We start from the raw sequence: 25474 nt of genomic DNA, 5'->3' as shown, positions 1-25474 counted from the left end.
AAATTTTACGGAATACTTAAATAACGTTCAATTCTGTAAGTACCATATATACTCTGCTATAACATCCCCCTTTAATTCTCAACTATTACCAGGGCAAAAATTACAAGAAAAAGAAAAAAATCTGAAAAAAATTAACCACACAATATCTTTCAATTGATAAAACAGAAAGAGCAGCAGTTCAATTAATGATAAAACCCATGCTTTTGCACCACCTGTGCATTGGCCTTGGTAACACACTCCATCTACTCTTAGATTTCTCAATACCCCATCCAAGTGAAATCCTTTACGTTTCGCAGAGAACTTTGCTCCACGTCTTCAGAAGAAAATCTAGGCTGTTCACGAGGAAGACTTCTATAATATGAGGGTTTAAATTTAAGAATGCTTTACCGTTGGTCACTGTAGTGGTACACTTATTCGTCACCAGATGGCTGACTACATGCTGGCACAGCGGGAGCTGACGTAAACATTAAGCTCCAATAAGATGTTCCTATCACAGCGTGTGTGCATGTAAGTAACAGGGAGGGCATCAGATGAATCAAAGAGAAGTGTAGAATAGAAAACATAGAAGTGCACTTCAAGCGACCAACAAATCTCGCAAAGCATTTCGCGAACCAAAAAGCGGCAAGTTTCTGAAAGTAGGTAAGGATCTGCTTAAATATATTTCGTTATGCAACTTTGGATATGCCGTTTCTCACAAAATGCTGTATTTTATAGGACGAGAAATCGCTGCTGCACATGGAATCAGGGTCTCGGATTTGAAGGTTAGCCAAGGCTTAATGAGGAGAAATGGACTTTCTCTTCGACGAAGAACATCATCATGCTACAAAATGCCGAATTATTTCAACCAAAAAGTAACTGATTGGTAAACCTTCCGTAAGCGGGCCGGGCGTGGCGCGCCTCAGACGATGTAACCGAAGTTACACGGACAACATAGAACAGGTTGGATAAAGTCTTAATCAGCTGCAGAAGGCTGCCAACCTACAAATATCTTTTAACGACAGGCAAATTTAAAGACCATTGGTCTGGAAAGGTTAGGTTGGGTTAGTGACAAGACCATTGGCCTGGCTGGAAGCAAAGGGAGTCTGGGAGCGTAAGCCCCCACATTAGAGCACGAAGCGGCCTTAGGCTTCCAGTAACTCGCGTGTCACCATGAATGGTCTGGATTGGTTAGGTCCGGCTAGTGACAAAATCATTGGTCTGCCTTGGTTAGGTTAGTGACAAAACCATTGGTATGGATTTGATATACGAGCACGTTCTTTTCCTGTACCCGAACAACAACTTTGTTTGATAAACTTCTACGGTGAATGTTTTTGCGCATACGCCACAAGGAACAGAATCTTTTATTAGCCCATGGCTTATTAGAAAGTCGTTCAGTTTAGCTTCGTCAACACTCAAAAGACTGTTTTTATGATTACTCAAATTACATCAACCACAAGCCATTACCACATTGAAAATGCGCACATTTCTTTCTTATTTTCCCCAAATGTGATAACCCTGTGGCCACTGATCATGCAACCTCTATTGGGGAAAAAAGTTTCATAGACTTCTTCACAGGCTGATCACAGCTGATCGGAGCTCGCCAAAAGGAGTAAAGTAAATGGTGGCAATTTCTTCTTTCATGCTGTCTTCCTTTCAATTTTCCTATATGAGAAAGAATACTTTTTGGGGTGGGATGGTGGGATTATAGCAAGCGTAGAGGAAGGATCTCTCCTCTGGTGCTTCAGGTATTGTAAAACATTACTTTTCAATCTTCACTAATTATTACCAATGCCAGCCCGCTTACGGAAGCATCACCAATTGATTTTCATCGCTTTGTGATTGAGACAATTAGAAAGAGGAAAGGACTTCCACCTTATCAATACTTATTTATTGCACTTATTATGCTACAGTACCGGTTTCGACGCCCTACATAGGGTCATCTTAAGCTGAACAATACCCCTGCACAGCGGACAAACTGTACAAAATAATATTAACGGTAGGTAGGTAGTAAATACTGTAGAAGATAAATATATTCACACACTTTACTGTTTAAGTATTTCGCATTCCTGCATTCAAATCTTTCAAAAATTTCTCTTATTTATGTGGCTATGTTGTTTAAAGATACAGGAGTACCACACTCGCAAATAACTTCACTCAGTAACTATGAATGTCCGATTTCAGTACAACTGAAGTGAGGAAAATCACGCAACACAGGCACTAAATAGTCGCTCATAGATGCAACAGGATTTTTATGCACAAATGGTTGTGCTTTCAATACAAAATCAAGATTAACTTTCAAAATCCACAGTGGCAAATCAAGATGGGTACTGCGGCCCATTAGCACTGTTGAACCCCTTGGTCTTGTCAAAAGAATCAAGCATCTTGTCCAGCTGCAATGTTGCTACATTTGTGCTACTGACACGTATGTCGAATCAGTTTTGTATCGATAACTTGTATTTGACAGTGGTACTTGCATTAAAAAATTGTGCATATCTGTATAAAAATGGTCTTTTCAATTCAGTCGCGAAAATATCTTTTGTGCGCAACACATTCATTTTCTTAAACTTAGGCGGCTCGATGTTTTCGCATGTAAGGAAAATGAACCTGTTTCGCAGTTTCATTTGATTGCATCTGTTACAGTTAATAAAATCACCATTTATATCCTGGGAACCATCAGACATAGATATTTTTTGTAAAGAATTTCTTACTTTTCAGAAAGTGCCGTTTGTTGAAAGCAAGAAGAGGCATTTCGCTATCAACTGGATGACAGTTTTTTGGTTTAATGTGTTTTGAAGAAGACATTCTTCTTATCCTGCTAATATTAGTCTTATGATTGTCAGTCACAATGCGCAACACGAAAAAACCACAAGCTTCGACTTCCTTTATTCTTTTGAGTGTTAAAGTATGTAGCTATGAACCTAAAAGCCTCTTAAAGAAGAAAAATACTGCTGTAACCTTTATTTTTGAAGTCATAGCAGAAATTATAAAACAGAAAAGGTTATTGACTAGGGTAATTCGATTTCTACTTTCGCTTGCATAACAGTCATCTTAAGTAATTTTTATTCACTCAACATGGAATGAAGTGTCTTCTGCTGAAAGAAGGTGTCGAGTTTCTTGTCACATAACACCTGCTGTTCGATGGACTATCAACAATCACAATCTCTCTTCATTTAGGCAATGACTTTCTGCTAAGAGGCGCTCTTTTACTAAGAGTGTTATTCCAGTCTCGCAGTTTATATCTCCTACGTAGCCTGACAGTGTGGATTTATTTGGTGTGGCAAACATATCGTTTCGATGAACTTGAATTGAAAATCGGTGAGAAATTCTGTTTTGAAGTAACATTTAACCATTTATGACGTTGTTACTCACTCAAAGTAATTTCATAAAACGAAATCCCACTTGCCGATCTGCTTTTCATCTTACATTAAGGCACACAGTAGTAAACATTATTATGTACATAAACATTAAAATGGTTCAGGACCATCGAAATAAGCCAACTAAGGTAAATACAGGCTCAAATTACACCAGCACTCTTAGCAATGATCACTGAGCGTGTCTCGTCAAGCATACTAATGCCAGCTTTTCGCGCTCCAAGCGCCTCTACTGGTAACTGCGCCGTGTTCGCTCATTTACATGTGTGACTGGGCGAATGAGAAGGCGTATTAGCGCAGTCATAGTAGAGGGCGATGACCGACGTACCTTGTCTCACAGTTATTGCATTTAATACTGTATACCCCTGAGTGGTTGTATTTATTGTTGCTGTTGATTGTCTTTCTTGTAGCTTGTTTCTCACACAACAGCTGCTTTCCGGTGTAATTTTCCTTGAAGCATCCTTCCCACTGTAATGACATTTTCGTCTTCTGAACCATACACGATTCCAGTGCAGATGTGCTTAAAATGTAGACTCCAGTTTTCTGTCAACTGTCTGGTACACTTAACATAGCAAATAAAACATTACTGAAGGATGTAGTGGAGATGAGCAGCACCTGAGCTCCTTCATTCACAATGAATTTCACAACGCTTCTGGGTAGCAAAAGGAAGTCACGATCAAATAAGTACCAATGCCAACTCACAAGCATTGAAACAAGGACGGTATAGGAGAAAGGCTCAAAAGGATTGAACATTTTTCGTTTTTTTCCTTTTTTCCGTGGAAAATTATTTTTTCATGATAATGTCAGCTTTTCCGTAACAATTTCCCCTTTGACCGTAATTCCGCAAATGTGAGGTGAAATTCGTAACAAATCCATAGTAGTTGGCACCTCTGTTCGAGCAACGTAGGCTCAGATCATGTCACTTCGGTCAAGGTTAAGTGACTGCCTATGCATGGTGCGGCAGTAGTCGAGAGCTCAGCTCAGTTTTTTCTTTTTTCTAGGGGCTTTACGTCGCACCGACACAGATAGGTCTTATGGCGACGATGGGATAGGAACGGCATAGGAGTTGGAAGGAAGCGGCCGTGGCCTTAATTAAGGTACAGCCCCAGCATTTGCCTGGTGTGAAAATGGGAAACCACGGAAAACCATCTTCAGGGCTGCCGATAGTGGGATTCGAACCCACTATCTCCCGGATGCAAGCTCACAGCCGCGCGTCTCTACGCGCACGGCCAACTCAGTTTAGCAGTGAGTGTGCTCCCTGCAATGTCATCTATTCATTTAGTGATGAAAGCTTGCCCTATAGTGATAGTGTCCTTGACTATTTTGATCTGGGTATTATTTACGTGTTTGCAATGGAGAGGAAGAAAGTGAGGCAAATAAACAGTGAAAAACTACAAATCCTTCAAGAAGTGGATTGCAATCCAAATATGAAGCATGTGGATGTAGCGCGGAAGTTAAACATTCCTCCATCAACTTTAAATACAATTGTTAGCAAACTTGAATGGATTGAAACTGTCTTTGAAGACAAGAAAAGTGCTAAAAGAAAGGTCATCACCAGAGTCAGTTTCCAGACTAAGAAGAAGCTGTATGCTTCAAACATGCCAGTAGATAGTACTGTGGTTCAAACTCAGGCAACACTTACTGAACAAAAGATGGGACTTTATTTTTAAAGTAGTGAAACTCTGTTAAGAAGTTCCCGCATAAGAAGTTTTCCTGCTTAAGAAGTGTGACATTCTTGGTCCCTTGATCAGTTGCATTAAGATATATATATATTTTTATCGTTTAAAGTGTTCTGTTGTAAATATATTTCCCAGTTAAATAGTTCAGATTTTAGAGCCCCTTGAGATAGAAAACGTCCGCTCAAAGCAGACCATGGTTAGAACCCTTCAGTCTCCACTCAAGTTGCACCGTGTTAGGCTGTTCGCGCACTTGCGGTGTGTCTCTGATGTCACAGAACCTGTCCGGGCTTGCCAAGGCCATACGACGTCACGCTATGAAAACACAGACACCAGATGCTCACTCTCACTTTGTGGAATTGAATCGAACAAATTAGCATCCTACAGTATCGAACCCATCAGTCGAAATTTCCACTCCATCGTTCCATCTAGCGGAATAGAATCGAACGGGATTCTATGCAGGAAACATAAAGCACGCAATGGATGGCTTGATAAAACTTTAATGCAGTAAGTTGCCGCAACAGGGTGAAGTCATTAATCGAGGTGGCCTAAACATTGATTAAAAACCGTAAAATGTATTTGTCCACAACATTACTGTTTGTTACGAATATATGTACAACAAACCTATGGGATGCCACTTATAAAATTATAATAAACACTTAAAGGTCATACATTCCAAACAATGCCAATTATCGTGCTGACATATCGTACTGTATATGGACTCCAACATGATAATATAATTCTGAAATAAATCAACAATAATTGCAAAATAAACTAAATACAGTATAGGCCTAATCTACCATGAAATTGAATATTCTAACCTGTTTGATTTTTCATTTCCTTGCTTATTTCCTTCCAGGCATTCTCTCTTACGTTGTTGTTGTTGCAATAATACTTATGAGTCTTGTCGTAGAGGAAATTGCGTTTTTGAACTAAACTGATAAGATTTTCTGTGTCCATCATTAGCAAGGTGAACAAAAACAACTTTCAGACTCTATGCCAGAAACAGACAACTTGCCAGCTGATACACATGCCGCCAAACAGCCGGCCAGAAGATCTCGATCGTCAACGAAGTTGATAACCAACTGGGTGTTGGTGGGAAACACACAGAGGCGTTGCAATACCACATGTTGGCATAAAATTAAAAGTTATTTTTATTTTTACCTTTATACAAGCTAAACATTGTGTTATCGTGTCACTCGTAATTATTACAACACATTATTAGAACGCTGCACAAGGATGAGGAGACATGAAATAAAATTCTCGCAGGGAAAGAAACTGTTTACGTTCAGATGTGCTAGTGTTGCTACTGCGCCTTTATCACTCCCACGTAATACCCCAGATACTTTTCCATGCACTCATTTCTGCAACTTCGAACCTGTGTTTCTTTTCTTCATTAGCTATAGCATGAAGAGGATTGAAGCGGGAAAATAAACTCGATACTGGCTTGGCCATGCGGTACTTGCGAAACAGCCAAAAACTATCCCCGTTGCTGTGACAACCAGTAAGAATGCAGGGACCATTCAGGCCTAGGTTCTAAGAATCTCTAAGTACAAGTTGCCAGATTTCCCATTTGCTGCCGTTAACCTTGAAGCAGGTGTCGAGGGGTGTGAGGAAGATAGAAAGCGCATGTTAACGAACTGTAGTACACATCTTGTCTTTGCGTCTTTTAAGCCTAAACTGCGGATTGCCAAGCATAGTGTACTGTCGTACTTAGTGTGAGTAGGAGTCAGGGAAGTTAGTTGTACTTGTAATATCAACGTACGAACGTTTTAAGTGAAAATGAGCGGAACTCAGACGAAAGAGATCAAGGAAAGGCACTAACAATAAAAGACAAAGTGGAGATTATAAGGAAAGTGGAGTCATCTATAATTTCCCGTGGTGCTTTGGCAAAGGAGACGGCGGTGCCGCTGTCTACTTTGAACGCCATCATAGCGAAGAAAGAAGAGATCTTTGCTTCTGCAGGGAATACTTCAGCAAATGGCAAGACAGTTAAATCTGGAAAGTAAGATGAAGTAGAACAAGCTCTGCTAATAGGGTATAAACAGCAGCAAAGTTTAAACATACCTTTCAACGGGACTATTGTGAAGAAAGCCGAAGAAATTGCGTGCAACTTGAAGGTACCTTTTACCGTGTCGAACAGGTGGCTGGACTGCTTTAAAAATCGAGCCGGCATCGTTTACAAAACAATTTATGGCGAAGCAGAAAGTGTAAGTGCAGAGGAAAGGAAAGCATGGAAGGAAATGGTTCTGCCTGCTAAAATAAGCAAACCTTGCAACGGTTTTAATCTTGATGAATTTGCACTTTTTTACCAGCTTATCCCGGATAAGTCTCTAGTTTTGACGGGAGAATCTTGCCACGGGGTAAAATTAAGTGCACGTTACGGTATAGGTTGGTGCTAATATGGAAGGATCTGAAATACTACCTCTAATGATGATAGGGAAGCCTAGGAAGCCACTTTGTTTCAAAAATATCAGGATTTTACCGTACAAGTAAACCAGCAACAAGTCAGCTTGGATGACAAGTTCCCTGTCTGAAGAGTACATGCAGGCATTAGATGTGAAAATGGGGAGCCAGAACAAGAAGATTGTGGTGTTTATGAACCACTGCCCTGCTCATTCCAAGGAATGGCCCCATTTAAGGAACATCACGGTAGAATTTTTTCCACCGAATACTTCATCGGTACTACAGCCCATGGACCAAGGAATCATTAAGGTATTGAAGCAGAGGTACTGAAAATCAGTTGAGCGCCGTATACTGCTATGCATGGAAGCAGGCAAACCCATCTACAAACCATCTCTTTTGGACACAATGCATTTCACTGCCTCATCATGGGATTCAGTGGAGCCTGTAATAATAACAAACTGCTTCAAGAAAGCAGGCTTCGGTGGTGGTACCAACAGCACTGTTATGGAAGTTGGTCATGAAGAGCCTGGGTGCTGGAAAACTATACAGAAGATGGACATATCAGTAGTTTCAAGAACTTCACTGCCATTGATGATATGGTAATCACTTACGAGGAGCAGAACATAGATCAGATCTGCAGGGAAATTCAGGAAGAAGAAGAAGAAGATGAGGGAGAGCATCCCCTAAGGCCATCTTGCAGTGGGGCAAGCATCTGCCTTGAAAAACTGAGGCAGTTTATGGAATGTTCAAACAGTGTGCCTTAGAACACATGAAAGGCAATGTGGGAAATGGAAAGGTTTGTACTTCAAGAAAGCAGTAAAAACCTAAAACAGTCAACCCTAGACAATTTCTTTTCCAAGTAGGAGCCTAGACTTTTGTGTTTGAAAATGTATTTAATGTCTAATGCAGTACAGAATTGACATAATGTACAGTTACCATCTACCATTTGAATGTTCTTAGTATTTCTTCTTATCTCTTGTGCACGGTTTTATATAATGTGTTCCCTTCTCTTAGGGGCTGCCTGGCCAAGGCGGTAAAGGCGTGCTCTGTTCACTCGGAAGGACGTGGGTTCAAATCCCCATCAGGAAGTCGTAAAATTTAAGAAACGAGATTTCCACTTCCGGAGGTGCATATGGCCCTGAGGTTCACTCAGCCTACACCAAAAATTAGTACCAGGTTAATTCCCGGGGGCAGAGGCGGCCGGGCATGCAGCTAACCACTCTACCCCATCACATGCTGAGGTTAACAATGGTGGAAGCCTTTACCTTCCACTCCTGCAAGGGTCTTCATGGCCTGCACGGAAGTGACTTTTTTTGTTCCCTTCTCTTATCAAATATATGTATGTATGTTCAATTATTTTACTTTATCTCTAAAAATACATGTCATGATAATCAAATTTTTGTATTGTGGCTTTCTTTTAGCAGCTCTTATATATCGGCCTATTTCGATATTGTTCACAAACAAGGAAATCTGTTGACTGTGTGTTTCACATGTACAGTGGAACCTCGATTATCCATTCCCAGAAACTACGTTTTCCCGGAATATGCGTTCAAATTACGTGGATCCGCAAGCGTCATAATTAAATCACGTTGTAAAAATCCTGCATTATCTGTTCCTCGAAGAAAAGATTTCCCGGATCAACCGTCCAGAATTCAGTCCCATCAAGCTAAATCCTCGATCAACCGTTTTTTAATGAACTGTATCTCAAAAAAGGACGGCTATGGCATACCTTTGGATATTGGCGTTAATGCCCCGTCATTGCAATAATTAGAGCAAGTACTGTAGTAGAAAAGCGATCAGCAGTGAACTTGCATAAGGGACCATCTTAGCATCGCATTCAGGTGGTACTGTTTAGATAATCTCTGAAATCATAAAGCAGAGAGTGGCCACAACAATTGTACAGAGACAGAGTGCATTTCGACAGCTCTGCTTGAAGGCATAGATTCTCAAGGATAATATAATGAAAGCTCTGTAGCTCTGCTTGAAGACTGAACGAGTTTCGTCGAATGTTTGCACTTATAAAACATCCACATTATGTCCAGGGTTAGTTTATATTTTTACTTTTTTTCGATCGTACTGCGGAACAGGTGTTCGGCACTTTCCTCAGGGCACTGTAGACTAACTGGGCTTTCAGACAGGAATTAAACTGCTCCTTCTTAACACAAATTTAGTATTTTAATATTATCGTATACGATTATGCCAGCGAGACCAGAACAGATGCTGCACCTTACATTTTTAAAAAACGCCATGGAAGGTCTTGGGATTGTTTACTACTGTTCTGACCCTAATGTAAGACTGAGAATTTTACGTTTTCGTGTTATGCCTAAAACTGCAGTCATTTTATTTGCGCACGTTACATTTAAACGTTTTGTATCATTTCCAACTCATACCGACATGTGCAGCGAGCGCGCTTTCTAGATGACCTCAATATCACGAATAACCGTAATTTCTGAAGTTTTGATTATATTTTTTTTCTCTTTCCAATTTGATTGGATTAGTGACGGGCAGAATTGAATATAATGCATTCGTGAACCTTTGAGAATCGATACTTACATTTGAAACCATGTTTTTGAGTTCAACATAACCTTTAAAAGTCGGTGTAGGTCTAATTTATGTGGTAAAAGATTGCCAGAAACTGACTATGAACAGTTTACTGGAGACCAAAATTACAATGAAAGATTAAGAAAAGAAGGGATTTCACTATCTTGTTGGGCGCTTTTGTATCTAATGTGCTTTATTTTATTAGATGAGAGAATTAAAAACTACTTGTGGTCGATTGTTGTTTGGCTTGGCATTATTAGGTTTGTGATTCAAATTCTGATAATTTTGTTAAATACCACCTACAATACAATAATAACGTAATAAAAACTTACATACTTATTAAGTTGTTAATATGTTACAAGTTTCGCTCCTTTTTCATGAGCATCATCAGCCAATTATCATTTACTTAAGGTTATATATATAAGATCGTGAATCTATTCTATTGGATTTAATTTATGCTTGTAAACCTGACTGACAAATCTTATAATATTTTACAAGTCATATAACAATAAAATTATGTCTTTAAGTTAAAACATATTTGTCTAAAAGCTATCTAAGTCTAACATTTTACTGACGAAACTCATCTGGTGAACACCTTTAAAATTATTTTAAAATCCTTTTGAGATCTGGCTAATTGTATTGAATCAATGTTGCTTGACTTGTATGATTGTCGATGAAACTTCGTTAAGGATGTTTACCACATGAGTTTCGTCAATAAAATGTTAGACTTAGATAGCTTTTAGACAAATATGTTTTAACTTAACCCATTGAGCCCTGCATATTTGTTGGATTGAAACTGCATTGACGCTGGAATTATTTTGGAGGAAATATAGTGTCGCTTCATATCATGAGAAATTTCTTAATTAACAAGACCATTAAAGATTTAAATGTACGTGAAAACAAAAGGCTTTCATACCACAAACTGCGGAACAAGGAATACAGTAAAACATTTTATTTTATTAGTGTAAGCTGTGGTGGGACAGTAAACTGGAACTGGATGTTGTGTGTTGCAAGAAGTTAGAGTTTGGAAATGTAAAAGTTTTTTTAAAAAATTTAACATAACTGAAGGATTTTATTTTGTTTGTAATATTTTGAGAAATGAAGAAATAAGAACTCTGGACTTTGCTGGTATATTCGTTTATGTAGCTGAAGTATGTGTGTAATAATTTTTCTTTTAGGCAATAAGCAAGAAATGTTGAACTGTATGAACATTGCGAGATGCAAGAAGTATTTCGATTCAAAAATTACGCAACTAGTAAAATGTAATTTAAGAAATCCTCGAGATTGGATTGTTAACATTGCAAGAGTGTTAAAGTGATTTGTATATCATGATGTAATTTGATAACATTTAAAAAAAATGTAAAGGTGCTTTAATTTGGAACAGCCTATACTGCACGCGCGGTTAGGGATGTTGAAATAAGTGATGTAATTTATCTAGTGTCTGTAGACAGGAAATGACCATATATGGTCATGCGAATATATTGGCAAACGAGAATCTAGTGGAAATTGTTTCTTATTGGTTGATTGTAATCGGGCCATATCTGGTCTTCTTGCCGGCTTTGGAAAAATGATGCGTGCGCTCGGCGTCATTTTTCCATCCGACCGCCCTAGCGAGCGTTCGCGCTCGAGGGCTACCCTCGGGAACTCCTGCCTTTCCGAAGTAAGTGTTATTTCAGTGCTATTTTCTTGTTATTATCAATGTTTTCTGATTTTGTTTGATTTAATTTAATTCCTTTGCGTTTCGGTATTTTCTTGCTTAATGTAATTTTCAAAGTTTAATATTCAACGTGTCTGAGTTTGCCCTAGATTCTCGTTTTCGTAATTTAAAGTCTTTCTCCTGTCCTTTAATCAACTATCCTTTCATTTGTGTTTTGGTTTCGTAGTTATTCCGTTTGTCAAACGTGTAAAGTATCTGCTGCTCTGTTATGTCTCTTGTAATTTTGGTTATTTGTTATTTTTAATAGAATTGAGCTAGAGGGTGTTTCATGTAAGTCTTTTCTCCCCCATAACGTTATACGTTCCATAGACCTCGTAGGGCTTCCCGCACGTTCCACTATCCTTTCTTAGTTGTCATTTTTAGGCCTGTAAGTGTTCCCTATATTTGATTTAGTATTGCGTATTTAAAAGATACTCGTCACACTTCTAAGTTCTGATATGAATACTCCGCCACTGCGTTATCAACAATTTTCTTAGTGATATTATTAAGTATTATATTATTTACTACTGGTATTATTCTATTATTATTTTTATTTATGTACGCGCTCGAAATAACGGTTACAATTAGCATCAAGGGACTGTACTCAGTCTGCCTGCTGAGCTGTAACACAGCCTTCTCTTTGCACTTCCTCTTCGATTTCCACATCTATTTGTTCTTCAGGAGCGTTGCTCACACTAGTACTAATATAACTACTAACTTCTCCGAAAAAATTACATTCCTAATCATCATTACATCCTAAAAGGAGTTATATATCGGTAAATATCAGTTCTATACTGGCAGCCATCTTGTTTATAAGCAAATCTCAAAACTAGAGATAGCCCACTTCAAACTAATATTACCAAGCACACTATCGATATATATTAGCAAAGAGCATATAACATTGCAAAGGAAGTCCTTCCACAAATCACAAATGTAACTCATTCTGCCATCTCTTGACGAAAAGTTGAATTACGTAGTAAAATGAGACAACGGAACAGTTCCGTGGCTCGGGCCCAATGAGTTAAAGACATAATTTTATTCTTATATGACTTGTAAAATATTATAAGATTTGTCAATCAGGTTTACAAGCATAAATCCAATAGAATAGATTCACAATCTTATATAACCTTCAGTAAATGATAACTGGCTGATGATGCTCACGAAAAAGGAGCGGAATATGTACCATATTAACAACTTAATAAATATGTAAGTTTTTATTACGTTATTATTGTATTGAATAGGTGGTATTTAACAAAATTATAAGAATCTGAATCACAAGTAGATCTTCAATATGGACAAAAAATGAAATTTATAACCTGCAATGTTATTAGGTTTTTCGAGGAGTTTGGCTAATCAAAGTTGTTGAACTGAGAGAAGTTTTCACGGGAAACTGGCAAAGACACCCCTGTAAGATTGAATATAAAGTATCGAGATTTTGAACTCGCATACCGGCAATGAATCCGGTTTCGCAGTCTAACATGCCTGCCTCTCATCCAGAGGGTCCAGGTTAGATTCCGACCAGGTCAGGCAATATTACCTGGATATAAGGGCTGGTTCCAGGTCCACTCAGCCAATGTGTTTACCTTTAGTTGAGGAGCTATCTAATGGTGAGATGGCGACCCCTATCTAGAGAGCCAGGAATATCGGCCGGGAGGATGTGTCACACTGACCGTGGGTCACCTAATAATCTGCAGGCCTTCCGGCCGAGCAGCGGTTGCTTGGCAGGCAAAATCCTATCGGGGCTGTAGTTTGGTTTGCTTTGGTTTAGGAGATTTTGTAAGATTATAATTATACATATTTCATTTTTGTGATGTTTAACCAAATTGTTTATGGTTTTCATTCATTCCCGGATTTTCCGTTTTCCCGTGTTGTACGTTTTATTTTTAGGGTCCCTCGAAAAACAGAGAATCAAGGTTCCACTCTATTTCAAAGTACAACATTTTTTGGTCATTAACCCTTTTAAGAAGTTTCCTGCTTAAGAAGTTTTTTTTGCAGTCCCTTGAAAAGTCGTGAAAACACAGTGGTTTGACACTATAAATGTAAAAAGTCAAAATTGTTGAAAAAGTTTTGGATAATGCATAAAATGCATAAATTAATGCACTTAGCTGTTGAAGGAAGAATCCAAGAAGAAGAATTTCGGTGTTGAAGGTTCTTGAGGTTTGTATATATCACTCCTTACAAAGTTCTGATAGTTGCGCTGCGAAGTGTTGGATGTATTGCAGGTAAGGTCTCATTGGTGATCAAAGTTTCAGATGATGTTTTCTTAATGCTATCATTTAATCTTCTTATGCTATTTTTAAGGACACTTTCTCTCAAAGCACTGATACTTTGTCAATATATGAACTTTTCGTCTAAACTGTGTTATGTGGCTGAAGATGTTAATAATAAATTGTACCATTTCATTGCCCTGATTATGTCAAAACGAGATGTTACAACACCGATGTTTGCCATACATCGCGATAAAATGACAAAGATTATAAAGTAGAAAAATGTATTGTAAGAAAATGCAGACATACGGAATTAAATAGGCCATGATTATGTTATTAAAAAAAAAAAAAATACAGACATATAGAATTAAAGAAGCCGTGAATATATCGGAAGGAATACAGACATAACGAGTCAAGTAAGCCATGATCAGAAAGTAAAACGTTCAAACCTATAGAATCCATGCGGCCGTGAGTAAGAAAAATGCAGAATATTTTAATTGTTAAAACCGGCAAAATGAACAAACACATTTTTACGTTGAGCATCAGAACAAAGTTTTTCACGCGAGATTCAACATGTAAAGAAGGAGGAAGCTGTTTTACTAAAGAAGACTTCATGATTAATTGGAAGAACGAGTAATATTATAAAGATATTACGCCAATTCTCAAATAAATAACAAGATTACCGAGTGGAAAAACAAAAAAAGAGAAGAAGAGATAAGTTGTCGGAGGCCGAAGATTGGATTGAAAATTAAAAAGGATTACTTAAAGGAGAAATTAAATATCGCCAATTTACATTTACATTTTCGTCAAACTAGAAATTATCTAAAGTACTTTATACGTCTTATAACTGGAGACATTATTAATTTTGAAGGAATAATCTTTTAAAGTTAAAAACTTCATTATTGTTCCGTATTGAATAGAGAAATAAGATGTACAATATTATAGGTTAGGATCCACCTTTCAATACTCCGTAATAAGATGGTAAAAAGTAGTTACAACCTGTTTAATGGGACCGGTTTCAACACATTTTAAGTGTCATCATCAGCCAATTTGCGAAGATCTTAAAACAACTAGCACATTGAATACAGGCAAAAAATTAACATTGTATCATAACGTAGCAATTCAGTAAATGTTCAAAACACATCTTATTACGGAGTATTGAAAGGTGGATCCTAACCTATAATATTGTACATCTTAAGGAATAATCTGTTTGAAAATAGAAATTAGGCACAAGATAATTCATTTTATAATTGAATTATGGAACTAATGACTATGTTAAATATGTTTTTATCGCATGTATGCGACGACGCTACGAGCAACTAAGCCGAAGATGGGGTTAACAACTGATGGACACCAACCAGCTGATTCTGTAAACCCCAGGATGGAAACCACTGACCGTACATGACGCAGCCATCACCTGGAGCCGATGAACCAAAGAAGACCGAGATGAAATTCAGCCCAGTCCAGTAATGCAGGCAGAAATAAGAAGTTCCATGTAGATTTATATATTTAAATTAACTATAACTTGAAATGTAGTGTGTTGATGTTTGTAATGTGATTACAGAAAGGTCGATATTTATATCTTCGAGAATTGATTTCAATTGCAGTGTCTTTGTGAAAGAATTCATACAATTGTTTTAAAGCAACGGATTTATGTAGTCTTTAATTACGTAAATCTATATATATAAAATAAGAGTTTTGTCTGTACATTGCTCAGAATTTGAAAAGAATGGTATTTCTGTATCGGTCATGTCCATAGTAACAAGAAAATATACTTTTTACTTTTCCGTAATTTCTGTCTGTCTGTATGTATGTATGTATGTATGTATGTACACGCATCACGAGAAAACGGCTGAAGAGAATTTAATGAAAATCGGTATGTAAAGTTGGGGGATGAGCCGCTCCAATCTAGGCTATAAATTATTTTATTCACGCTGAGTGAAAAGGTAGTTTAGGGGAAGGCGCCTAAAATTTACTTTTTAAATACCGGTACCAATGTTATTGGTGCTATCGAAAAGTACTACATAACAAAAGTTATAGACAATACAATTTCCGATCATTTATGTTTCATTCAGTTTTACTGTACCGACTATGATAAGAGTGGTATTTCAGAAGGCCTACAATATCGAAAGAGCATAACACTGATCAACAATAACTTTATATTGACCATTGTTTGTTACTGATCAACAATAACTTTACATTGACCATTGTTTGTTCTGATGTTCTTCGTTTTTTATGGTGCCGCTCAACTCCGATAGATGGGATTACTACTGCGTACCGAGTATAACAGCCCGACTGAACATTGGCGGGAAATAGCTGTGGAGTTGGAAAATCTACATTCATTTAATTCCAAATTATCAGTGAAGAGGGGGCTTCTCCTCTGGCTTGGAGGAAAAAATTGCCTCCAAGTCAGATAGAATTTTCCGTTGCCAGTGTAGTGAATTGAGATTTTACGACTCATCGAGTACTCCTAGGAAACAGATTAGTAAAAGGGCATAGTTTTTGCGCTGGGACTCTCCACTATTCACCTCCCCTTCCACCCCCCACCACCAAAAAAAGACGAAGAGTATTCACGGATCAGAGCTGTCTGCGGCTTGGTCATTCCAGCTCTGGAATTCCAGCATACTACTGTTGGTTAAAAGTGAGAAATTGTGTGGTCTTTCATTGATGGAGTATTTCATATAAAAGCATTGCTTTTAATCGCGACATCCCTACTGACGTCATTGCAATGACCTATGTTCATTTAAGTTGGTGAAACCACTTAGACAGTCTTTCTGAGGATGTAAAATGACTGGTGGAGTGAGTGTCTGCCATTATAATGAAAACTCCCTAACCTGGTGGTGACTGATGGTAGGCAAGCGGGCCTATCATTACAATAAAAATTCCCTAACACAGTCTTCATATGAGAAAAGACGTTTGGTGACTTCCCCGTCGCGTTTCTAGGGTAACGTTAAGAGCTATGCAATTTAATACAATCTTGCTCACAACGTGAACACTAACTAGCCTAGAATTCTGTATACAATGTAGAATTCCGTAACGAAGCACGGGTACATCAGCTAGTTAACATTCATATGTAGGGATGCTTATAGTAATTTGTGGAGAGATATGAAAATGATTATTCGACTGTTGCTAAAGAAGTGTGTTAAACATAATGTGATTTCATCCAGTTGAAATACGGTGTGGAAATAGATCGTCTTATAGGATATATTAAGACCTGATTAACGCCGAATCGTCACCAAATGTAAGTTATGAGCCTGATACATTCATATATGTATTTCTTTCAAGGTTAAGAGTGATTATTTGTATTTGAATAGTAATTAAACCCATTAAAGCATCATGGTGATATGATAGAGGAATATTGAAATGTTACGCCACTAAGGGAGGAATAATTGATATTTATATGTGTAGTTGAGAGTACATATGGCGGAGTAAGGAGGTTATTGGTGTGAAGTTTGAGATGGTTATATTTGTTGATATGATTAATGTGGGGTTACGATGTTTACGATTAGAATATGATGAGAGATGTGTAATAATGGTTAACTGATGGTAAATACGTGACATAATTCTAGCTATAGGTTATAGCTGACGTGATTGCGGCGTAAATTACATAGTGGCGTAGGATGTTTGGGTTGATGTGATAGTCATATAGTGATACGTATGTGTATGTTGGGTATTGAGCCCAAAGGCCGGTTTGATCCTCTGCAGCTCCGCCAACAGCTGTCATAAATAGCCTAGGCGTCACTGAAGAGGCGTACTAGGGAAACGAGGAGTGAGGTAGTTCTCCATTGCTTTCCTCACTGAGCCAGCCGTAGCTATTACATAACAGTCTGCCAAGCCCACTGAAATGCATGCACCAACCGACCCTATGAGCAATATTTTCACACCATTCATAACAGGGACTGGCTGCATAAGGAATGGTATTACTAGCATCACTCATACCTCAGTCACTTTCATATTGTCAAAGCCAAGGATGAGACTGAGACAGGTCAATGAAAGTAACAAATTTGATATAGCCCATACCAGAAGACATAATGTTACTGAATTTGCAGGCTGATAATGGTGTACGGTCATCAAAAGATTATTTCCAAATAACTGATACTAAGGTGTAAACCTGGTGTTTTGTAGGAGAATTTCGCATGTTGTATTAAGCTATATTTGATTAATGTCGAAGCCATATTTTGATGGGAGAAAGCATCCACATAATTTGAGTTACTGCCATTGACAAGTAAATAATTATCATACGATATTTCTTGAAATTTTTGTGATCAGGTGGTTGAATTTAAATAAGAATTTGACCATGGGAGATGTATGACCTGTGTTGAAAATGATTATGCTATGTTAAACGATACCTACATTTTCTTTTCAGGAAATATTGCGGATATGTTTATCCAATTTCAGATACAACTTATTATTTTTTAAATTTATTGGTATATTATAAGAATAGCCATTGGAAGCTATGATAAACGGAACTTTACTTATTCTGCTTGCGTTACGAATGAAGTTGAACAAAATAAGAGAAAATTAATGACTTGACGAAAAGATAAATAAGCATTCTTGAATTTAATGACATTCTTTATTTTCTTAATGCTCGACAAGATTGTTACCCAATATGATTGATAGTTATTTTTAAATGATATTTAGTTATTTTTTTGTTTACATTTCTATTTAACAAGTACAGCATTTTTTTTTACTGAGATAATGATTTAATTTCAGTCAAGGATTTTATTAATTATGTCCTTTTTGAATGAGAATACAACGAATGTATTTGGACATTTCAATAATTTTATAATTCATCCTAAGACACTTGATGATCATGAATAAAACTAGAATCTAAGAATTTAAATTATGATTATTGCAATTTAATTCATTATTATAGGAGATTAGTTAAAATCGATTTCTGGCAAGTTTATGATTGGATGAATTTGAGAGTTAATCTTTAATTACATTTAAGAAGAAATGGATTTGCTGGTAGACTAGAAAAGAGGATATGCGGTTTCCCAGTCGGACACACTTTAAAAATAATTTTCTTTGTTATGAATGATATTTATCCCTGAGAGGTATCGTGCAGCGAATCAGAGACTTAATTGACACCAACAGTGAAACATGGAAAGGAGGTTTTTTATCCTAACCAAAGATATGTCGGCGCATAGAAAAATTATTATGGCTGGTTTAATAAAGATTGGTGTAGCTGCCGGTACATAGCATAGTATAAATGCACGGTGCAATTATTTGGTCGCTCAACATGCCGCAAGAAGATTTTTTGCCCTACGTGCCGCATTTATTTGGCAGCCAACGTGATTGAGAAATATATATAAGTGAAACGTGCAATACGAAACATGTACCACTATGTACCACTTGTAGCCAATAAGTTGCCTTAAGCAACTAATGTACTGACAAGGTGGAAGAAAAAAAAAAAAAAAAAAAAAAATTAGTTGTATTGTAGCTTACTCGTGCAGTCTGCTGGGAGGAAAATGATTAGAAACATTTGGGGGCTGAGCAAGGCACGGATTAATGAAGAATGCAGTTTTCTTGTTTCTTATGCCAAGCCTTGCTTCCCATGCGCGTAACAAAATTTCAAATACTGCAGATATTATCCATGCTTTCATGTTGTTATTTTTTTTAAATGTTGTCATTTAATTTTCTTATGCTATTTTTAAGGACACTTCCTCTCAAAGCATTGATACTTTGTCAATATACAAATTTTTCATCAAAACAGTGTTATGTGGTTAATAATATACGAAACATGTAGCCTACCACTTTTAACCAATAAGTTACCTTAAGCAACTAATGTATCGACAAGGTGGAAAATAAAAGTACTTAGTTGTGAATCTGTTGAAGTGCGATACGGGCCATGAAGATGATTTTATGTAAGCTACAATAGTTAGACCAAGGCATAATACAGTGCATGAAGCAGAAATATCGAAAGAGACTGTACAGAGAAGATTGGCTGCAGTGGAAATCGACGACAAGAAAAATCACCGTCTTTCATTAACCTTTTTAAGTGCTGAGTTACCAGTTGACTGTTTGGTACCTCAGTGCTGAGTTTTTTCATGCGTATGTAAAACAATTTGTAGAAGCCTCAATTTTTAACTTATCAGTGGGGTGATTAGCTTAAAATGTTTATAAATGTTGGTTGTTTACAAATCTAAATGCAAATGGAAAATCCTACACTTATGTTCAATATTATTTTGAGAGAAAACAAAATTACACTTATGTGCCCACGCGTGCATTATCTTCATACAAAGTAAAGAGCCCAAAATAATATTTCCTAAAATATGTAGGCAACTATTACATGTAACTTCTTAGAAGCATATAAGTTGATATTTTAAAATACTTTCCAAACCTGGAATGTGGTGATAGTTTTTTCTACTGGTTGTTTGTGATGCTGATTTGTTCATCTATCTGCACCAACTCCACTGGCACAAAAATTTCTAAAACATCAATGATTTTAGGTTGTCATCAAACACTACTTGCCCCTCATAGCCTGTTACAGTTACCTGAAACTCTGGTGATGAAAAGTAATCCATCCACCACAAAATTACCAATAAAATAGCTTTTGTACTCACAGTGTTTTTCTTCTTTAGTTTAGAACGAGGCTCTGTTTCTCTCTTACATACAATATTTTCAGCACTCTCTCTATTACTCTCCCTTTCAAAATCACTTAACAATTTCTTAAAATGATTATCTCCATCATCACTTTCCGCTGTGGTTCATTACTGAAAGATTCTGTGATCCGAAATAACATCGCTGCAAGAGCAACTAAAATGTTGTTCTGCCATGTTTGTTTACATCACAGATGAACTCCACAGACGTCTACATAAAGCTCTGAAACTTACTTCCCGAAGCTATAATCTCTGATCAGTTAGTTCTACATAATGCCCAACAGATGGCAGACCAATATCAGAGATCAAATTTGCACTCGAAAGTGAACCGGGAAACTCAAAAAGATTAAAATTCTCGCACACCGTCTATAGACGGACATAGTACTGGTGGACCGGCCGCGTCAGCCCGTCTATAGGCGGGCGTAGCACTCATCGGGTTAAGGCTGCCTGGGATTCTGTGGAGCAAAACACTATTCAGAACTGCTTCAATGGAGCCGGCTTTTGTCGTGTTCACGCTGATGAAGTCACGCTAGAGGATTTTTATGAGAGTGAAAAAATGACGCCGAAAAGCAGCAGTGGTCCCTTTCAAAACATATGTCAACGTTTATGATGTTCTTGTGTGTGAAAGTATGACAATGGAAGAAATACTTGAACAGAAGATGGAAAAAGAGTCAGTGCAGGATGAAAAGTACTGTTTTTTTTGTTTTTTTATTATAATTTGTTTTACGTCGCACCAGTACAGATAGGTTTTATGGCAACGATGGGATAGGCCTAGGAGTGTGAAGGAAGCGGCCGTGTCCTTAATTAAGGTACAGCCCCAGCATTTGGCTGGTGTGAAAATGGGAAACTACAGAAAACTATCTTCAGGGCTGCCGACAGTGGGGCTTGAACACACTATCTCCCGGATGCAAGCTCACAGCTGAACACCACTAACCACACGGCCAACTCGTCCGGTCAGGATTAAAGTGATAACGAGCCAGATCCCACTGTGTCAAAAATTATGGATGCAATGGACATTGTGAAGCAGCACTGTGTAGTTTTGAACTTCATGACAAAGAAATGACTTTATTAAACAGGATGGACAGTATAACTTTAAAATTAAAACCAAGAAAGCAATCAACCACACAAATGCATTTCAAACCAGTGTAAGCATTCATGTTTGTGAGCTAAGATGTATTATTAGAAATAGTTTGTGAGCTAAGATGTATTATTAGAATTAAAGTTCATATACTGTAATTCATTTTCAATAATGTTATTGGCTTTACATTCCACTAACTACTTTTATGGTGTTTGGAGATGCCCAGGAGCCAGAATTTAGTCCCGCAGGAGCTTTTTTAGTGCCAGTAAATCCACTGACACAAGGCTGACATAATTGAGCACCTTCAAATACCACCAGACTGAGTCACGATCGAAACTGACAAGTTGGAGACAGAAGGCCAGCGTCTCAACCGTCCGAGCCGCTCAGCCCGGTCAATTCATTTTTATGTTGATATTTATTCCCCCTGTAAGTTACTGACAAACCTATGTTTATGTTGTGACTGTTGTAGTGCATGCAACTAAAACTTAAGGTCGTCAATTTCACACGCATGTCTATGATGCGCTTTTTTAACATTTTTCCATGCTGTAAATACAGCTTAGCGTTTTTGGTAGTACATTTTCCTGCTTTTGACGTCCAATTTTTTCTCAGTCCCTTCGGAAACATAAATTTCCACTCTAAATGCATTGGAACAACCTCAATACCAGAGAGGTGGAGACAGTCCATAATAAAAGTGGTGCATAAAGGCAAAGGACATCCAAAGGACTCCAATAAATACAGAGGCATCGCTTCACAGAATATCCCTTTCAAAATATTTTCACAAAAATAATTACTGAGAAAATAAAAGAAGAAATAGATAAACAACTTCCAGATACTCAATTTGGGTAAAGAAAAGAAAATCAACTCTAAACACAACTGAACTACTATTAAATAACATATGGGAAGCCCTTCAAAGTAAGTGAGTTGTACCACTATATGAGCGACACTGTGGGTCTGCGTTGCCAGTGATTAGTACCCACTATGTGAGGAACACCGCGGGAATGCCGGCACCCGTGATTAGTACACCTAGGTGAGGAACCTCATCGGTTTGCGTAGGCTATGAGTGGCGCCATTGTGTGAGAAACGCCACAGATCTGCGTTACCTTTACGACGTACAATACTTGTGAGTAGTACCTGAATGTTTTGAACACCGTGAGTTTACGCTACCTTTGATTAGTACCGCAGCTTGAGAAATATCATGGTTCTCCTTTACTACCGATAAGTGCCACTATGCGGGATCGTTGACATAGACATTGACCCATTCACACAAGCATCATCGATTCAGGATTGTGCTTTGGAAGCAGTCCCTTGGTCAGTAACATTTATTTTCTGGGAATGTGAGGCACTACGCGTCTTATCCACTGCTTGTTTTAAATTCATATTCATCAATTCACTCCTCATCATCACGTTTTGAATTCGGGTCAGTGGATGAATTTTGTACTTTTAAATTGTAATCCCATTTTGTCTCATTTCATACCATAGGGGCCGATGACCTAGATGTCAGGCCCCTCTAAACAACAAGCATCATCATCATCATCAACTTTCATTTAGTCCCAATTCTTAAACCTGGGAAGGATCCCTCTTCTCCTTTAAGTTATCGTGGCATTGTTTTAAGTTCATGTATTAGGAAACTTTTTCAAAAAATTCTACTACAGCATCTTCTCTGGGTTATGGAGAAACATCAAATCTTTCCTAAATATCAGTATGCCTTTTTTAAAGGACGTAGCACACAAGATCCGCTCAATATTCTGTTAACTGATCTCTTACTAGCTAGACATCATAAACATAGCACTATTACCGTTTTTCTTAATATTCAAGGAGCTTATGATTCCGTTCCTTTACACCTATTATGGTCTTGCCTTAATTCTCTTGGTTTTCCCTTTGCTTTTATTTCTCTATTAGAATGCCTCAATATTTCTCGTACTATCATTCTCAAATCTCCCTACCCCCCGCTTCCAGGAAGGCACGTTTCGCATGGAGTCCCACAGGGTGATATACTAAGCGGTATCCTCTTTGCGCTTTATATGCGAGATTCAGAACGTATAATTTAAAAAAAATGCCCTAGTTTTAGCTTACGTCGACGACTATATTTTATACGTATCACATGATATTGTTGATGTGTGTAGGAGAAAAATGGAGTGTGTCCTTCATGAGGTTGCTCTCTGATTACATGAACATGGCTTCTCACTCTCACCTTCCAAATGTGCTGCAATGCTTTTCACCCATGCTCGCACACCTAACCGTTCTCCTCTCCTCCTTGATTGTCTTACCATCCCCTTTGTCAATCAGCATCCCTACCTTGGAGTCATATTAGATCACAAATTATCGTGGACTCCTTATGTGGTTTCGCTTCAATGTAAAACTGATCGTTCAATTACTATATTACGTACGATCACCCATCGAAGTTGGGGCGCTGACCCCGTTACAGCTATTCTCCTTTACAGAGCAACTATTCGATCCTTACTAGATTATTGCGCTCTTTTTATCGACACCGTCTGCTACTACCCTTGCACGTTTAAATACAATACAATACTGCGCACTACGTGTCTGTTTAGGAGCACTTAAAACTACACCAACCAACGCCTTATTAATAGAAGCCGGTGAACAGCCTTTAAAGATTCGGCGAAAGACCATAGCCGCTAAGTATGTCCTCAAACATTTTACTGTCACCCGGTCTCAGCTTATCCCCAAGCTACGACTTTTACATTCTTATTATTCTTCACAACCTCCCCGTGGAAAAAGTGTCCCTGCTTTATATACCGCCTTTCGTTCTCTTATCTCGAGAGAAGTTGAGCTCCTCCGTTCACCCACATTGCCCTTATACTCTATCCCTTATGATAGTCAGTCCTTTTGTCCTCAAGTAATTATATCTTCTTCGAAATCATTTTCTTGTCTAACACATTTTACTCCTCTTTCCCCTCTTGCAACTAAACGTATTCGACTTTCCCTCTACTTAAGGGAAGTAAGTATTTATACCGACGGGTCAAAATCGGTACACGGCGTTGGAGCAGCCTTTTATATTCCTCAACCGTATACTCTGAGATTTCTCTCCCTTCTGCCTTTTCTGTTTTTACTGCCGAATTGTTTGCTATTCGACAAGCCGTCATTACCATCAGGTCACATGCGTATGATAAGGTTATGATTTTCACGGATGCACAAAATGTTCTGCACGCCTTATGCTCGCCTCTTTCTTCCTCTAATTGGTACTTATATAGCGTCAAGTACCTCTTATATATCCTTACTCGTTCTGGCGTATACGTAACGCTGGTTTGGGTTCCCAGTCACTCTGGTATCTTGGGGAATGAGACTGCTGATCAGGCAGCTAAACGAGCATCACAACAATTTCCCCCTCTTTCTCTAGCGATCCCTCCTTCTGATCTCATGCATGAAGTGCGGGCTATTTCGTATCAACAATGACAGTCTGATTGGAATGAATCGTCACGAGAAAAGGGACATTTTTATCATCAATTACAACCTGTTATTCCTCCTAAACCATGGTTTTATTATGGCACGTACTCTCGGCGCCACATCACATCTATTATTCGTCTACGATTTAATCATGCTCTTACTCCCCAATATAAAAATCGATTTCATCTTTCTCCCCCAACTTCCTGTGTTTGTGGCTTGCCTGATACCGACAGTAATCACCTCCTGTTACAATGTCCTGCTTTTGATGTTCCCCACCAGCGCTTCCTATCCTCTTTGCTTAACATGAACATCGCCTTCCCCACAAGTATTTCGTGTTTACTATCCTCTCTAACTCCTACTCTTATTAACAGTATAAAACAGTTTCTTGATGATGCACATATTGTATTATAATCCTTTAACAGCCTCTTTGTTCTCTCTTCCATTGCAAAATGTTTGACATATTTTTGGTGGGATATAAATCACCTTAACCTGTGTCTTATATGAGGTCATCAT

The 25474-nt window shown here is 38.0% G+C and overlaps 1 protein-coding gene across 3 annotated transcripts in view; it reads right to left on the bottom strand.

Annotated features, from left to right (window-relative positions):
- The window catches only part of Cul1 (cullin 1), a 294055-nt gene that overhangs the window by 126651 nt on the left and 141930 nt on the right, over nucleotides 1-25474 (bottom strand). The gene's annotated exons all lie outside the window — the stretch shown is intronic.

The sequence above is a fragment of the Anabrus simplex genome, chromosome 5, assembly GCF_040414725.1.
Source record: "Anabrus simplex isolate iqAnaSimp1 chromosome 5, ASM4041472v1, whole genome shotgun sequence".
In the NCBI taxonomy this organism is placed as follows: Eukaryota; Metazoa; Arthropoda; class Insecta; order Orthoptera; family Tettigoniidae; genus Anabrus; species Anabrus simplex.
This window is presented reverse-complemented; position numbering and strand designations above follow the sequence as displayed.